The sequence below is a fragment of the Protopterus annectens genome, chromosome 8.part0, assembly GCF_019279795.1.
Source record: "Protopterus annectens isolate FY-2018-M chromosome 8.part0, PAN1.0, whole genome shotgun sequence".
In the NCBI taxonomy this organism is placed as follows: domain Eukaryota; kingdom Metazoa; phylum Chordata; order Ceratodontiformes; family Protopteridae; genus Protopterus; species Protopterus annectens.
The window spans coordinates 724,972,898-724,991,386 of record NC_056741.1 but is presented as its reverse complement, the minus strand read 5'-3'; the positions used below and the strand labels follow the sequence as shown (position 1 = coordinate 724,991,386).

The window sequence follows — 18,489 nt, the reverse complement described above, 5'->3', positions numbered from 1 at the left end:
ACAAACGCCAGGTGCTGCAGTAGTATGTCCTTGCTGTCCGCTTGGATCAGGCAGTCATCCAGATATGGGTAGATTTGTATCCCTTGTATTCTGCAGAAGGCGATTACTGATGCCAGGCATTTCGTAAACACTCTGGGCGCAGTAGATAAGCCAAAGGGCAATGCAGAAAATTGGTAATGGGTTGAACCTGCAAGAAATCTGAGGTATCTTCTGCAATCTTGTCTGATAGGGACATGCAGGTATGCCTCCTTGAGGTCCAATGTTACCAGCCAAGACTCCTTGCCCAGCATGGGAAGAAGCTGCTGTAATGTGAGCATCTTGAATTTTGGCACCTGTAGATATGTGTTTAGGATGGATAGATCTAAGATAGGTCTCCAATCTTTGTCTTTCCTTGGTACCAGGAATAGTCTGGAATAAAACCCTTGACCTTGTTCTTTTGCAGGAACCTCTTGAATTGCTTTCATGTCCATGAGAACTGAAATTTGTTTTTGTGCCTCTGCCCTTTGATTTTGTGGCAGGTTTGGCATGCCTCTCATTTTTGGAAGGGTGTGAAAGTGGAACCTGTAGCCTCTGTCTATAATGTCCAGAATCCTTTTGTCTTTTGTAACAATATGCCAATTTTTTGAGAATAATGTCAGTTTTCCGCCCAAAGGTGCTGCCATTAAAGCTTTGCTTGGCAGGTGTAGGGGGAAGTCATTGTGTCTGTTTTCTAAAAGACTGTGATCTATCTTCTCCACCTCTTGGGGTTGGTGCTTGCCACTGTCTGGCTCTGAAAGATCCTTGAGGTTGCCCTCTACCCCTTGGGCGTCTGTTATCTGCCCCTTTGAGGTCTGTCCGTGGCTGGAAAGGACCAATTTTTTGAAGGCCAGTTTCTGCTGAAACGTGGAGGTTGTACCTGCAGGAAATCTTTCACTGTTTGCATTGATTTCGCTTTTTCCTCCATTTTCTTTAGTACCTCCTCAGCTTTAACACCAAACAATACATCTTTTTGAAGAGGTGCATCTAATAATTTAGCTTTGACATGATCTGGTAAGGTTTGCTCTTTGAGCCAAGCATGCCTACGTATAACAGACCCCGTAACAACAGCTCTACATGAGGCCTCTAAAGCATCAAAACCACACTGCGCAACAAATCCTGCAACTCTTTTAAATCTGGTTGTTCTGGTTGTGTCATCTTGCTTTTCAGCTGAGATATCAAAAACTGTTGATACTTTAACATATGGAACTGACAAGTTTAATGCCCTCATGGTTAAAGTGGTCGAGGTGTACACCTTTCCCCCCCACCTTTCTAAAGCTCTGGAATCTCTCTCTGAAGGTAATGGGGTTTTAGCAGTAGAGGCCTTAATTCCCTTGGGACCATGTGAAATTGTTTCTGGGTCAGCAGTACGGCTTTTATATAGTAACTGGTGAGAATCAGGAACCCGGTAATACCTGTCTGGTTTAACAGGAGCTGGAGGCAAAGAATCTGGATTAAGGCTGGCTTCTGTGTACACATCATCCAATATATCTAAAACAGGAGGGATAGCCAGGGGCCTATGCTGGGGGAGCAGAAGAAATTCCCTGAGCCTTTTCTTGGAATCTGAGTAATCTTGGCCTTCCCAGTGAAAGTGTTCCCTCAATGTATGCAGGGTTTCCCCAAAAGAGAAGTCCTCAGGGGGGGAGACCGAGGGAATAGACTCCTCTGCATCAGAGTCTTCGAATGGAGAATAGGCATAATCCTGGTCCTCAGATAGTTCTGAGGTAATAGACGCTTGATCTGAGGAAGGGTAGTCTTCCTCTAATCTGGGCCTTTTGTCAGAGGGGGGTTGAGAATCCCTGATAAGAGTAATCAAATCCGCAGCCATTTTAAGCATCTGCTTTTTAGGCATGGTGACTTGAGAGGGGGTCTGAGGAACCTGTTTTTTGGTTTCCATGGCTGCTTTAGGTTTAGTGAAGGCTTTAATAGAGAAGGAGGAAGGCCTGAAGACCCCTTGAGAAATGGCATGCCTGTCTAAATTCTGAGTTTCCCTGCCAGGAGTGGTGTCGGTATCTGTAGTAGGAATGGGGGCCGAGGAGCCTGCGACCTCGGGTACTGAAGACACCGGCAATGTAGTGTCATCGGTACTCAGAGGCTGCGTAGGCGCCTCGCTGAGTACCGGAGAACCGGTAGTCGGCCTTAGCGTGGTTTCAGTAGATGGCGCGGACCTCGTATGTCGCTCCTTATCTTTGCGTTTTTTGCTCAAAACTAGAGTCGGAGTATCCGACGACATAATATAATTAAAATTTTTGCCAAAAAAGTGTACGGCGAACTCCACCCGACGCTTAATAGTGCACTTGTTGAATCTAGCACAAAAACGACAGGCCGAGACGTCGTGGTCTGGGCCTAAGCAAGGTATACAGAAAGAGTGGAAATCCTTATGCGGTATTTGCTTCCCACATGAAATGCAATTATTAACTTTGTCTGACATCGGTCTGAGGCAAGAAAAGTTTCCCCAACGGGGTACTTAGCTTTCAAGAAGACTTCGGCTGAAATACTTTCGTAAATCTCAGGAGCTGGCCGACCGGCACTTGCGAACTGCTTCTGGGGGCACCGTGCGGCAAGAAAGACCAAGAAAATGGCGTCGGCTGCCTCTTTTATACCCCTGCCGCGCTGACGTCAGGGAAGAAGCGACGACAACCGACGCCGGACCTAGACTTTGGAATTCGGCCGACCGAGGACCCGCCTGACGGCAGGATAACCCATCTGTAATGACTGCAGCTGTATGCACGATGAACATCTGGTAATGCCAACAGCCTGCTTTCAAGCGGTGGTATCTTCTGCAAGATTCCCTGATTGGGATATGCAGTTAAGCCTCTTTCAAGTCTAGAGTTACCAGCCAGGCATCCTTGCTTAGCATAGCCAGTAACTGTTGTAGAGTCAGCATCTTGAATTTTGGAATGTCCAGGAAGGTATTTAGAATGGATAAGTCCAGAATTGGACGCCATGATTTGTCTTTTCTGGGTACCAGGAAAAGTCTTGAATAAAAACCTTGTCCTTTTTCCTTTTCTGGTACTGGTTGAATAGCCCCCATATCCATGATGGACATGACTTGTTTCTGGGCCTCTGATTTGGAGGCAGATCTGGCCATCCATTTGGCATTGGCAATGTGTGGAAATGAAATCTGTATTCCTGGGATACTACATTTAAGACCCACTTGTCCTGGGTAATTAGATGCCAATTTTGAGCATGAAGTGTTAGTTTTCCCCTCCAAAGGGGCTGCCAAAAGATAAGTGCTTGGAAATGGCAGAGGATAGTCACTGATACTGTTTACCATAGGGGGGTGCTTTGCTATTTCCAGATTTGGAGGTGGAGGCACCCCACTGTTTTGTTCTGTAAGTTCCTTGCGACTAAAACCTGGAGCCTTTGGAGTGTCTGGGTTTGACCTGAGCGGCTCTGTTGGGTACTGGAAAGGACCAATTCTTAGTCGGTCAGTGCCTACTGAACCTGGGGTGGCTGCACCTGCAAGAAATCCTTTACAGTTTGCATAGATTTAGCTTTGTCCTCCATCTTTTTCCAAAACTACTTCTGCCTTATTACAAAACAGACTGTCCTGTTGTAAAGGAGTAAGCCCATGACATGCTGATGATATTTAAGCATATGAAATTGACAGTTTAAAGCCCTGATTGCCAGGGCTGCAGACTTATAAACCTTCTTACCCCATCTATCCAGCACCCTGGAGTCTCTATCAGAAGGGGTAGGATTTTTATCAGTAGAAGCTTTAACAACCTTGGGACCCTGAGAAATTGTTTCAGGGTCAGCAGTAGGATTTTTGAAAAGAAACTTGTGGGAGTCAGGAACCCTGTAATATCTGTCTGGCTTACTTGGAACCGGAGGCAGGGAATCAGGAGCCATGCCGGATTCTGAGAAACCATCATCAACAATGTCTAAAACAAAAGGTATAGCCAAAGGCCTATGCAGAGGAAGAAGAAAATCCCTAAGCCTCTTTTTGGATTAGGAAAAATCCTGACTCTCCCAATGAAAATGTTCCCTTAAGGTATGCAAAGTTTCTCCACAAGAAAAATCCTCAGGAGGAGAAGCAGAAGGGATGGATTCTTCTGCATCCGAGTCCTCATACGGGGGAATAGAAAATTCCTGATCAGAAGAGGAATCAGAAGAAATGGAAACCGGAACTGAAGATTCATAATCAGTGCCTTGCCTAGGCCTCTTAGCAGGAGGAAGTTGGGAACCACTGCTCAAGGTAATTAGCCATTTTTATCATTTGTTGTTTAGGCATAGGGGCCTGAACACATGGCTCATATGTCAGTTTTTTTAGACATAGAAGTTGGTTGTGGCCTTGTTTTTGATGATAGCGTCGGTTTAATATACAAATCTTTAGGCCTGAAAACACCCTCAGAAGCCGGTGCCTGCTCAGCGGTTCCGGACCCACCCAAGGGAGAGACATCTGTGGGTTCAATACTTTGCGAATCTTGCGGCATACCGGACTCCGAATGGGTCTCGGTAGAGGCCTTCGACTCAAAAGTAGCGGGTATCAGGGGCTGCAAAAGCACCTCACTGAGTACCGGCGACTGGCTTAGGAGAAGCTTTGTCGTCGGTTTTGGACCTCTGTGTCTGTCTTTTTCTTTGCATTTTATGTGAATTCCGGAAGTTGGATTGCTAACAGACGACATTTCAGGACAGTTAAATCTTGAGCCAAAGTGTTTAGAAGCAAAAATATACAGACGCTTAATAGTGTGCTGGTTAACTTTAGCACAAAACCGACAGCAAGGCACGTTGTGGTCAGGCCCAAGGCAAGGAATACAGTACAAATGAAAATTCTTATGAGGTATTTGCTTCCCACAAGCAATACAATTAACTTTTACTGACATCGGCAAGAAGCAAGAAAAATTTTCCCCAATGGGGTACTTAGCTTTAGTTTGAACACTTCGGTTCTGAAATTCCAAAACGAAAATTTCAGGAGTCGAACTGCTTCTGCTTCGGACACCGTGCGGCAAGAAAGACTAATTAAAACGGTGTCGGTTGCAAGTTTTATACCCCTGATGACCTGATGTCATGGAAGAGGAGACAGCAACTGACGCAGGACCCAAGACTTTGTTATTCAGGCCGACTGAGAGCAACCTGCCAGCAGATTTCCCAAACTTAAAGACTGCAACAGTGAAACACGAAGAACATCTGCAAGACAGATGACCAAACATTCTAGATCAGAAACAAAAACCTTTTTGAGATAAATGAGAAGTAATGCACTTACAGTGAAACACGAAGAACATCTAGCTTAGGAGAAGAGTCGTCGGCAGCTTTGGACCTCGGAAACCTGTCTCTCTCTATCTTTGCATTTTTTCGGAATGTCGGTAGTCGGATGGCTTACTGAAGACACATCGGGATAATTGAACGGAACACCAAAATATTTAGAAGCGTAAATATACAGACGACAGATAGTTTGTGGTTTACATAAGGCACAAAACCGACAGCGAGGTACGTTGTGGTCAGGGCCTAGGCAAGGAATACAGTACAAATGAAAATCTTTATGAGGTATTTGCTTTCCACAAGTAATGCATTTATTTACTTTTACTGACATCGGTTTATAGCATGAAAAAGTTTTCCCAACGGGGTACTTAGCTTTTAGTTGAAGACTTTGGTTCTGAAACTCGAAAACAAAAATTTCAGGAGTCGGCCGAACGGCACTTGTGAACTGCTTCTGCTTCGGGCACCGCACAGCAAGAAAGACTGGAGTAATGGCGTCGGCTGCATGTTTTATACCCCTGACGACCTGAAGTCACGGAAGAAGGGACAGCAACCAACGCAGGACCCAAGACTTTGTTAATCAGGCCGACTGAGGGCTACCTGCAAGCAGATAACCCAAATGTAATGACTGCAACAGTGAAACACGAAGAACATCTGCAAGACAGATGACCAAACATTCTAGATCAGAAACAAAAACCTTTTTGAGATAAATGAGAAGTAATGCACTTACCCCTTATGCTACAACTGTCTGGAGAATTCAGTTCTCATTAAATAACAGGACTAAGTAAACAAGCATACTCAAATCAGCAGCCACACATTTCTCAGGCTACATAAGCACCCCCCCCCCCCTTCTTATCATACCCAACTATCTTTGCCCTCCATTTTCCAGATCTTGATTACACTGGAAAGTAGAAAGGTAACAGGAATTAAAAAATGTACTTTTATCTACCTGAACGAGGACAGAAAGAGGGTTGATTAATGAAGACTAAATTCCTGAAGATCATCTTACATTTTTTAAGTGCACCAGAAAGTACAGTTTTGTACCTACCATACATATAGATGTTCGAGTGTATACACTGCTGCAGTCATTAAACTTGGGTTATCCTGCCGTCAGGCAGTCCCGCATTCGGCCAGAGTTCCAAAGTCTTGGTCCGGGGTCGGTTGCTGTCGCTTCTTCCCTGACGTCAGTGCGCCACGGGTATATAAGATGCAGCCGACTCCATTTTCTTCAGTTTTTCTTGCCTCAGATGTCAGGAGCCCCCAAATAGGTAGGCAATACATATAGCTAATAAAACATACATAAAAAATGAAACAAAAACTTTCAGTTACCAGCAAATACACCACATAGGTTTGTAAAGGGTAGAAGGCATAGATAAGTACCAGCAAGGAAGAGGGGATGGAGTGAGGGTAACCTGGACTGCAGCAGTGTATACACTCGAACATCTACATTTATGGTAGGTACAAAACTGTACTATGTTCATCGTGTTACACTGCTGCAGTCATTACACTTGGGTAGTATCCCAAAGCTGAGGTTGTTGGGTGGCTGGTTCTATAAAGCATCAGGGGTGGCTATAAGGCCCTGCAGCACTGCAGTGGCAAAGCCAGCTCTGGATTTAGAGTCAAGAGGCAGGTGGTAATGCTTGGTAAAGGTATGCACAGAACTCCTAGTTGCAGCTTCCAAAACGTCCTTGGTAGGTAACTCCTCTGAGGTAGGCAGTTGAAGTGGCTGTAGCCCTGGTGGAATGAGACCTAATATTGCTAGGCACAGCTTTCCCATGTTGTGTGTAGCAGAAACGTATACAGTGTCCTATCCATTTTGAGATGGTCTGTTTTGAAATAGCTTTTCCCTGTGATCCTGCATCATATGCTACAAACAATTGCTCAGTTTTCCTGAAAGCTTTTGTTTTGTCCAAGTAGAAGTGTAACTGTCTGTGTATGTCCAAGGAATGCAGAAGTCTCTCCCATTTATTCTGGGGATTTGGATAAAATGTTGACAAGTGAATAGTTTGGTTTAGAGCCACACTTGATACCACCTTTGGCATAAAAGTAGGGTTTGTTCTTAAAGACACCCTGTCTTGATGAAAAATGATGAAATGTTCCACTGCCATTAGTGCCTGCAATTCTGATACTCTTCCTGCTGAGGTTATTGTCAGAAGCAGAGCAGTTTTCCATGAGACATGTTTTAATTCTGCTGAATTGGCTGGCTCAAAAGGAGGTAAAGTTAGTTTCTCCAAGACGAAGTTGAGGTCCCAAGTTGGAGTTGGTGCTCTACGGGGCGGTCTTATGTTTTTAGCCCCTCTGAGGTATTGTTTTAGCAAAAGATGAGAGAAAATTGGCGGATTTGTGTTGCAATGAGCAGAGATGGCAAAGGAATGGATCTTAATGGATGAAAAGGATATGCCTTTGTCCAGCATCTCAGTTAAATATTGTAGTATCTGAGGAATATTTGGGAAAAGAGGGTCAAAGCTTTGAGCCTAGTTCCAGGCACAAAATCTCTTCCATTTATCCGAATAGGCTTTCCTGGTGCTAGGCCTCCTGGCCTCCAAAATGACATCCATAACAGCTATAGAGAGAGGTGTTGTTTGCTTGACTAAGGAATCTGCCATGCAGCCAGGTTTAAAAGTTTTGAGCTGGCTGTGAAGTATCTGATTGTTTTGCCGAGTCAGAAGATGTGGAATTTGAGGTAAAATCCATGGTGGGCCTTGTGCTAAGTTCTTTAAGATTGGGTACCAGTGCTGGCGGGGCCAGTCTGGGGCAATCAGGATCATTTTTGGCTTTTCTTGTCTGGCTTTCAGGAGTACCTTTGAAAGGAGAGGCAGTGGTGGGAAGGCATATACTTGTAGGTTTTTCCAGCTGAATGAGAGGGCATCCACTTTCCATGCTTGTGTTTGGTAAGTCCTTGTGCAGAATTTCTGTAGCTGGCAATTCATTGGGGAGGCAAACAGATCTATGTCTGGGCTCCACCATTTTTGTGTTATCATGCTGAATATTTGTGGATTTAATTTCCACTCGTGAGGATCCATGATGTTTCTGTTTAAGTCGTCTGCCAGAGTATTTTTCTCTCCTGGCAGGAATTGTGCTTGCAGATGAACTTGATAGGTTAGAGCTGTGTTCCACAAGGTCATGGCTTGTCTGCAGAGGGGATATGAATGAGTGCCCCCTTGCTTGTTTATGTACCACATAACTGTGGTGTTGTCTGTCTTTAGTAGTAGTTGTCCTGGATGCAGAAGGTCCTTGAAAGCTATAAGGGCATTTTGTACAGCTAGCATCTCTTTTTGGTTGATGTGAAGATGCCTTTGTTCTGTGGCCCACTTGCCCTGAATACATTTTCCTGCCGTGTGTGCACCCCAGGCGTAATCCGAAGCATCTGTTGTCAGTATTTGCCTGGCTGTGGGTTGAGTGAAAGGCTGTCCCTTGTTGAGGTGACAGGCTTGTGCCCACCATCGAAACTCCTGTTGAAGGCAAGGGATAAGTGGTATTACTGTTTCCAAACAGTGACAGTGTTGAGACCAAACACTCTTTAGGTACAATTGTAATTTCCTCATATGCAGTCTGGCATATGGAATTAGTAGTATGCAAGATGCCATGAACCCCAAGGCCTGCAGAATTTTTCTTGCAGGGAGCTGGGTTTTTGTTGCCATCAACTGAAAAGTATTGAGTCAGTTGTCCTTGTTTGTCTGGCGTGAGATAAGCCATCTGGGCCGTTGTATTTAAGCTGGCACCCAGGAATATTATCTCTTGTGAGGGCACTAATTTTGACTTATTTTCGTTTACTGTGTACCCTAGGCAAATTAGCAATCTTTTTACAAACGCCAGACGCTTTAGAAGAATGTCTTTGCTCTCTGCTTGAATAAGGCAGTCGTCCAAGTATGGGTAAATTTGAATTCCTTTTTGTCTGCAAAATGCAATTACTGGTGCCAGGCATTTTGTGAAGACCCTGGGCGCAGTAGATAAGCCAAAGGGCAGTGCAGAGAATTGGTAATGCATTGAACCAGCTATGAATCTGAGGTATCTTCTGCAATTTTGTCTGAATGGGACATGCAGGTATGCCTCCTTGAGGTCCAAAGTAACGAGCCAAGCCTTCTTTGCCCAGCATGGGAAGAAGCTGCTGTAGCATCAACGTTTTGAATTTCGGAACATCCAGGTAAGTATTTAGAGAGGAAAGGTCCAGTATGGGTCTCCAGGCTTTGTCCTTTCTGGGGACCAGAAAGAGTCTTGAGTAAAATCCTTCTCCTTGCTCCTGTTGTGGCACTTTTTGAATAGCTCTCATGTCCATGAGGGCTGTAATTTGTTGTTGAGCCTCTGCCTATTGATAGTGTGGCAGGTCTGGCATTCCTTTTAGCCTTGGTAAAGTGTGAAAGTGGAACCTGTAACCTTGAGACACAATATTCAGAACCCATTTGTCTTGGGTGTTCATACGCCAATTTTGATAAAGTGCTAGTTTTCCCCTCAAGGGGGCTGCCAAAAGGGAAGTGCTTGGCATCTAAAGGGGGAAGTCATTGGGACTGTTTCCTATAAGGTTGTGACCTGTCTTCCCCTCCTTTTGGGGTTGAAGCACCCCATTGTCGAGGTCTGTAAGAGCCTTGGGGCTGAGATCTGCCTCTTTGGTGTCTGTATCTGCCCCTTTGTGGTCTGACAGTGGAAAGGACCAATTTTTGTAGGCCAATTTCTGCTGAATCGAGGTGGCTGTACCTGTAAGAAATCCTTCCCTGTTTGCATAGATTTTGCCTTATCCTCCATTTTCTTTAATACCTCTTCTGCCTTAACACCAAATAAGACATCCTGCTGTAAAGGTACATCCAATAATTTTGCTTTGACATGATCAGGTAAACCTTGTTCTTTTAACCAGGCATGCCTTCGAATCACAGATCCTGTAACTGCTGCTCTACAAGAAGCCTCCAATGAATCAAAACCACATTGTAAAGTATGTTTTCCCACTTGTTCAGCTGCATGCAATAAATCCTGCATTTCCTTATAGTCAGGATGTTCTGCATTTGTAACCATCTTCTGTTTTAACAGATACATTAAGTACTGCCGATATTTAAGCATATGAAACTGGAAATTTAAAGCCCTCACTGCTAAAGTTGCAGAAGTGTAAACTTTCTTCCCCCATCTGTCTAAAGCTCTAGAATCCCTGTCAGAGGGAACTGGAGTTTTAGCCGTGTAAGCCTTGACCTCTTTGGGACCCTGGGAAATAGTTTCTGGGTCAGCAACAGGGTTTTTATAAAGAAATTTGTGAGAGTCAGGGACTCTGTAGTATCTGTCTGGCTTGACTGGAGGAGGGAATCAGGACTTAAACTGGATTCAGAGTACACATCATCCACAATGTCTAACACTGGCGGAATAGCAAGGGGCCTGTGCTGAGGCAATAAAAGAAAATCTCTGAGCCTTTTCTTGGATTCTGAATAATCCTGGCCCTCCCAATGGAAATGCTCCCTCACGGTATGCAAAGTTTCCCCAAAAGAATAGACCTCTGGAGGAGAGGCTGAAGGAATTGATTCTTCAGCATCAGAATCCTCACAGGGGGTAAAGAGTATCCCTGATCTGAAGAGGAATCTGAAGAAATGGAAACCTGGTCAGAGGAATCATAGTCTGCATCCTGCCTAGGCCTTTTATCAGGAGGGGGATGGGAGCCCCTGATCAGAGTAATTAAGTCTTCGGACATATTGAGCATCTGTTTTTTAGGCATGGAGGCCTGTCCAGGAGAATGCTGCACTTGTTTCTTTGTCTTTAAAGGAGTTTTAGCCTTGGCTGTAGATTTGATGGTAAGCTGAGAAGGTCTGAAAACACCCTCAGAAGCCGATGCCTGCTCAGCAGCTCCGGACCCTTCTGATGGGTTAGTATCTGCAGTCCCTAAATCTTGAGTATCCAAAGGCCTAGCCATCTCCACGTGGGAGTCGGAGGCGGCCTGTGGTTCTGAAGTAGTGGTTGTCAGGGGCTGCGAATGCGCCTCACTGAAGACCGGAGAACCGGCAACGGGTCTAGAAGAGGTTTCGTCAGTTTTGGCCTCGGCCTGTCCTTATCCTTGTCTCTGCGTTTTTTGTGCATTCCGGTCGTCGGTTGTTCCGACGGCATGGTATAATTGAACCTTCGGGCAAAATCAAACCGACGTTTAATAGTGCGCTTGTTAAATCTAGCACAAAACCGACAACTAGTGACGTTGTGGTCTGGGCCTAGGCATGGAATACAGTAAGAATGAAAATCCTTATGAGGTATTTGCTTCCCACAAGATATACTACTATTAACTTTTACTGACATCGGTCTGAGGCAAGAAAAAGTTTCCCCAATGGGGTACTTAGCTTTATTGAAGACTTCGGTTCTGAAATTAGAATTGAAAATCTCAGGAGTCGGCCGACCGGCACTTGCGAACTGCTTTTGCATCGGGCACCGCATGGCAAGAAAGACGGGGGGAAAATGGCGTCGGCTGCATCTTGTATACCCCTGGCATGCTGACATCAGGGAAGAAACTACAGCAACCGACACCGGACCAAGACTTTGGAACTCTGGCCGACTGCGGGACCGCCTGACGGCAGGATAACCCAAGCGTAATGACTGCAGCAGTGTAACACGACGAACATCATGTTGAATATCTCTTGTGGGTCCATGAGATTTCTGCTTAAGTCGTCTGCCAGTGTATTTAGTTTTCTTGGCAGGAATTGAGCCTGTAGGTGCACTTTCCACTTGCGTGGGTCTATGAGATTTCTGCTTAGGTCGTCTGTCAGTGTATTTAACTTTCATGGCAGGAACTGAGCCTGTAGGTGCACTTGGTAGCCCAAGGCTGTGTTCCACAGAGCCATAGCTAGCCTGCAGAGAGGGTATGAGTGGGTTTTTCCCTGCTTGTTTATGTACCACATAATAGTGGTGTTGTCTGTCTTTACCAATAATTGTCATGGAAGAATGTGGTCCTTGAAGGCTGTCAGAGCTTGCTGTACAGTTAACATTTCTTTTTGATTGACATGCAGGTGCATTTGACTTGGGTTCCATTTGCCCTGAATGCACTGCCCTGCCAAGTGAGCCCCCCATGCATAGTCCGATGTGTCTGTTAGTGGTTGAGTGAATGGCAGTCCCTTGTTGTGGTGGCAGGCCTCTGCCCACCAAAGGAACTCTATATGTAGACAAGGTATGACAGGAATCATTGATTCTAGATCCTGAGAATGTTGACACCATAGGCTTTTTAGATAACATTGTAGTTTCCTCATATGCAGTCTTGCATATGGAATTAGAAGAAGGCAGGAGGCCATGAACCCCAAAGGCTTGCAGTATTTGTCTTGCAGATAGCAGGGTCTTTGTGGCCATAAGTTTGAAGTAAGCAGTCAAATGAACCGGTTTCTCTGGCATGAGGGAAGCCATCTGGGAAGCTGTGTTCAGGAATATGATTTGTAGGCAGAGTACCAGATGTGATTTCTTTTCGTTTATGGTGTACCCTAAAGAAGTTAGCACTTTTTGTACAATGCCAGATGATTCAATAGTATATGCCCTGTCTTTCTGCCTGAATTAGACAATCGTCCAGGTATGGGTATATTCGAATATTTCTTTGCCTGCAAAACGCACTGACTGGAGCTAGGCACTTTGTGAATACCCTGGGTGCAATAGATAAGTCAAAGGGCAGTGCAGAGAACTGATAGTGTATGAAGCCTGCTTTGAAGCGTAGGTATCCCCTGACTGGGATGTGCAGGCAGGCTTCCTTTAAATCCAGTGTTGCCAACCAGGCATCTTTGCCTAGCATAGGAAGCAATTGATGAAGAGTTAGCATCTTGAATTTTGGGATCACCAAAAAAATGTCTAGGATAGAAAGATCCAGGATAGGATGCCAGTTGTTGTCTTTTCTGGGCACCAGAAAAGTCTTGCATAGAACCCTTGTCCCCTTTCCTCTTCTGAGACAGTTTGAATAGCCTTTATACTTGAAAGAGAGAGAACTTGCTTTTGAGTCTCTGCCCACTGATTTAGGGATATAACTGGTCAACCGTTTGGGGTTGGTAAAGTGTGGAAGTGGAATCTGTATTGCTGGGAAACTATATTTAAAAACTCATTTGTCCTGGGTAATGAGTTCCCAGTTTTTTGCCTGCAGAACAATCTTTCCCCCTAAAGGAGCAGTCAGTAGAGAAGGGCTTGAAAGTTTTAAAGTTAAATCATTGAAACAGTTTACCATAAGGGGGGGTCCTACTACTCCCTGCTTTGGAAGTGGGAGCCCCCCACTGCTTAGTCCTGTGCATACCTTTGGACTGAAGCCTGAGTGATCTGCTGGGTCTGGGTTTGGACTGAGAAGGCCTGGAAGAGGCAGGAAAGGACCAATTCTTAGAAGGCCAATGCCTACTAAATCTTGGGGGCTGCACTTGCAGGAAATCTTTAACAGTTTGCATAGATTTAGCCTTTTCCTCCATCTTTTTAAGTACTACTTCTGCTTTGTTGTAAAGAGGCGGTCCTGGTTTAAGGGAGCATCCAACAATTTAGCTTTAACATGATCTGGCAATGATTGCTCCTTAAGTCAAGCGTGCCTTCTAAGTAAGAGTCCCAGTAACAGCAGCCCTGCAAGATGCTGCTAGTGAATCAAAACCACATTGCAAAGTATGTTTTCCAACTTGTTCAGCAGAATGCATTAAATCCTGTAAATCCTTATTTTCAGCACAGTCAGGAATCAACATCATTTTCTGTATAACCAATCCAATAATGTGCTGCTGATACTTTAACATATGAAACTGGCAATTTAAGGCCCTAATGGCCAAGGTTACAGAAGTGTAAACCTTTCTTACCCCATCTATCTAGCGCCCTGGAATCTCTATCAGAGGGGGTAGGATTTTTGGCAGTTGTAGCCTTTATGCCCTTGGGTCCCTGTGAAATGGTCTCAGGATCCGTAATAGGATTTTTAAAAAGGAACTTGTGAAAGTCAGGAACCCTGTAATATCTATCTGGTTTTCTGGGAGCAAGAGGTAAGGAGTCCGGGGCCAAGCTAGAGTACGTAAAGGCATCATCAACAATGTCCAGTACAGGGGGGAAAGCTAAAGGCTTCTGTTTGGGCAGGAGTAAGAAAACCCTAAGCCTCTTTTTAGAATCAGAGTAATCCTGGCTTTCCCAGTGGAAATGCTCCCTAAGAGTATGCAAGGTTTCACCAAAAGAGAAATCCTCTGGAGGGGAAGCAGAGGGAATTGAGTCCTCTGCATCAGAATCCTCAGACAAATAAGGGTAAATCCTGGTCATCAGAAGAAAAGTACAGTTGTGTACCTACCATAAATGTAGATGTTCGAGTGTATTCACTGTTGCAGTCATTACACTTGGGTTTATCCTGCTGGCAGGCTACTTGCAGTCGGCCTGAATTCCAAAGTCCTGGTCCGGCGTCGGTTGCGGTCGCCTCTTCCCTGACGTCAGTGCGCCAGGGGTATAAAAGATGCAGTAGACGCCATTTTCTTCAGTTTTTCTTGCCCCAGACGTCAGGTGCCCCCAAAGGGTGGGCTAAAAATTCTGCTAATAAAAAAGCATGCACTAACATAAACATTACCTTCATCTACAAGCAAATACACCACATAGGTTGTATAGAATAGAGAAGTACAGATAAGTCCCAGCAATGAAAGGGGGATGGAGAGAGGGTAACATGGACTGCAACAGTGAATACATTCGAACATCTACATTTATGGTAGGTACACATCTGTACTATGTTCATCGTGCTTCACTGTTGCAGTCATTACACTTGGGTTGAATCCCAAAGCTGAGGCTGGGTGGCTGGGCCTAGACAGAATTAGGAGTGGCTATGAGGCCCTGCAGAACTGCAGTGACGAAGCCTGCTCTGGATTTAGAGTAAAGAGGTAAGTGGTAGTGCTTTGTAAACGTGTGCACTGAAGTCCAAGTTGCAGCCTCCAAAATGTCCTTGGTTGGTGGTACTCTGAAGAAGGCTGCTGAAGTGGCTGCTGCTCTGGTTGAATGTGGCCTAATACCCTTAGGCACTGATTTGCCATGTTGTGAATAGCAGAAACAAATGCAGGGGCCTATCCATTTTGAAATAGTCTGCTTTGAAATAGCTTTTCCTTGCGATCCTGCAGCATATGCCACTAAGAGTTGCTCAGTCTTTCTGAAAGCTTTAGTTTTGTCCAATTAGAAGTGTAGCTGTCTGTGTATGTCCAAAGAATGCAGAAGTCTCTCCCCCTTAATCTGTGGGTTTGGATAAAAAGCAAATGAATGGTTTGGTTAAGAGCCACACTGGACACTACCTTAGGCATAAATGTTGGGTTTGTACTTAGAGAAACCCTGTCCAGATGGAAAATAATAAAAGGTTCCACAGCCATTAGTGCCTGTAACTCTGAGACTCTACTTGCTGAGGTTATTGCTAGGAGCAGAGCTGTTTTTCCATGATAAGTATTTTATCTCAGCTGTATTGGCTGGGTCAAAAGGAGGCAGTGTGAGCTTTTCCAAAACAAAATTGAGGTCCCATGCAGGTGTTGGAGGTCTTATGTTTTTGGCCCCTCTGAGGTACTGCCTTAGCAGTGGGTGTGAAAAAATAGGTGGATCCGTATTGTAATGAGCTGAAATGGCAGAGGCATGGATCTTAATTGATGAGAAGGATAGGCCTTTGTCCAGCATCTCAGTTAGGTATTGTAAAATCTGAGGAATATTTGGTACAAGCGTGTCAATTCCTTGTGCCTGGTTCTAAGCACAGAATCTCTTCCGTTTTTCTGCATAAGATTTTCTGGTGCTGGGCCTCCGGGCTTCCAAAATAACATCCATAACTGCTTTAGAGAGAGGTGTGTTCTGAATGGTTAAATTATCAGCCATACAGCCAGATTTAGAGTTCTGAGTTGGCTGTGCAGGATCTGTTTGCTTTGTTGGGTCAGCAAATGAGGAATTTGGGGTAATGTCCAGGCTGGGCCTTGAGATAACCTCTTTAGGATTGGGTACCAGTGCTGGCATGACCAGTCTGGGGCAATCAATATCATTTTTGGCTTCTCTTGTCTGACCTTTAGGAGTACCTTGGGGAGGAGAGGCAGTGGAGGAAAGGCATATACTGTAAGCGTTTTCCAGCTGAATGATAGGGCATCCACTTTCCATGCTTGCTTGTGATAAGTCCTTGTGCAGAACCTTTGTAGTTGGCAGTTGTGCGGGGAGGCAAATAGATCTATGTCTGGGCATCCCCATTTCCTTGTTATCATGCTGAAGATTTGTTGATCTAGTTTCCACTCGTGAGGATCCTTGAGATTTCTGCTTAGTTCGTCTGCCAGAGTATTTGTCTTTACAGGCAGGAATTGTGCTTGCAGGTGTACTTGATAAGTCAATGCTGTGTTCCACAAAGTCATGGCTTGTCTGCAGAAGGGGTAGGAATGTGTGCCTCCCTGCTTGTTTATGTACCACATGACTGTAGTATTGTCCATCTTTACCAGCAGTTGTCCTGGATGAAGTAGATCCTTGAAGGCTGTCAGGGCATTCTGAACAGCTAGCATCTCTTTTTGATTGATATGAAGATGCATTTGGCTTGCTGGCCATGCTCCCTGAATACATTTTCCTGTCATGTGGGCCCCCCAGGCATAATCTGATGCATCTGTTGTTAGTGTTTGCCTGGCCATGGGTAGAGTGAATGGCTGTCCCTTGTTGTTGTGACAGGCCTGTGCCCACCATCGAAACTCCTGTTGCAGGCAGGGAATGAGGGTAATTAATGTTTCCAGGTTGTGGCAATGTTGAGTCCAAACACTTTTTAGATACCATTGTAGTTTCCTCATATGCAGTCTAGCATATGGAATTAGTAGAATGCAGAAAGCCATGAAGCCCAAAGCCTGCAGAATTTTTCTTGCAGATAACTGGGTCTTTGTTGTCAACATTTCGAAGTAAGAAGTCAGTTGCCTTTGTTTGTCTGGCGTGAGATAAGCCATCTGGGCAGTTGTATTTAAGCTTGCACCCAGGAATATTATCTCTTGAGAGGGTACTAGTTTTGATTTCTTTTCGTTTACCGTGTACCCTAGGCAAATTAGTAATCTTTTTACAAATGACAGATGCTTCAGTAGAATGTCTTTGTTCTCTGCTTGAATAAGGCAGTCATCCAAGTAAGGGTATATTTGAATTCCTCTGTCTGCAGAAAGCAATTACTGGTGCCAGGCATTTTGTGAAGACCCTGGGCGCAGTAGACAAGCCAAAGGGCAGTGCAGAGAACTGGTAGTGCATTGATCCAGCTATGAAACTGAGGTATCATCTGCAATTTTGTCTGACTGGGACATGCAGGTATGCCTCTTTTAGGTCCAAAGTTACAAGCAAAGCCTTCTTGCCCAGCATGGACAGAAGCTGCTGCAGTCTCAACATTTTGAATTTTGGAACGTCCAGAAAAGTGTTTAGAATAGACAGGTCCAGTATTGGTCTCAATGCTTTGTCCTTTCTGGGTACCAGGAATAGTCTAGTAAATCCTTGTCCCTGCTCTTGCTGTGGTACTCGCTGAATGGCCCTCATGTCCATGAGGGATGTAACTTGTTTTTGTGCCTCTGCCCACTGATTTTTTGGCAGGTCTGGCATACCTTTTGCCTTTGGCAGGGTGTGAAAGTGGAACCTGTAGCCCTGGGACACTATATTCAAGACCCATTTGTCCTGGGTGATTATATACCAATTTTGTGAAAAAAGTGCTAGTTTTCCTCCTAAGGGAGCTGCCAAAAGATAAGTGCTTGGTATTGGCAGAGGACAGTCACTGGGACTGTTTTCTATATGGCTGTGAATTGTCTTCTCCTCTTTTGGAGGTAGAAGCACCCCATTGTTTAGGCCTGTATGAGCCTTGGGGCTGGGAATCTGCCTCTAGGGCGTCTGTATCTGCCTCTTTGTGGCCTGTCTGACACTGGAAAGGACCGATTCTTTGAAGGTCAGTTCCTGCTAAATCTGGGTGGCTGTACCTGTAAGAAATCCTTAACTGTCTGCATAGATTTCGCTTTATACTCCATTTTCTTCAACACCTCTTCTGCCTTAACACCAAACAAAGTATCATGCTGTAAAGGAGCATCCAATAATTTTGCTTTAACATGATCAGGCAGATTTTGTTCCTTTAACCAAGCATTCCTTCTAATGACAGTAATCGTAACAGCGGCCCTGCAAGAGGCCTCCAGTGAATCAAAACCACATTGTAAAGTATGTTTTCCCACTTGTTCAGCTGCATGCAATAAGTCCTGCATTTCCTTATCTGCACATTCAGAATTTGTCAACATTTTCTGTTTTAGCAGTGACATTAAATATTGCTGATATTTAAGCATATGAAACTGACAATTTAAAGGCCTTACAGCCAACGTAGCAGAAGTGTAAACTTTCTTCCCCCATCTGTCC

At 44.7% G+C, this 18,489-nt stretch overlaps 1 protein-coding gene across 4 annotated transcripts in view; it reads right to left on the bottom strand.

Annotated features, from left to right (window-relative positions):
• HCFC1 (host cell factor C1) overlaps positions 1-18,489 on the bottom strand; it is a 3,865,385-nt gene that overhangs the window by 1,382,259 nt on the left and 2,464,637 nt on the right. The window lies entirely within an intron of this gene.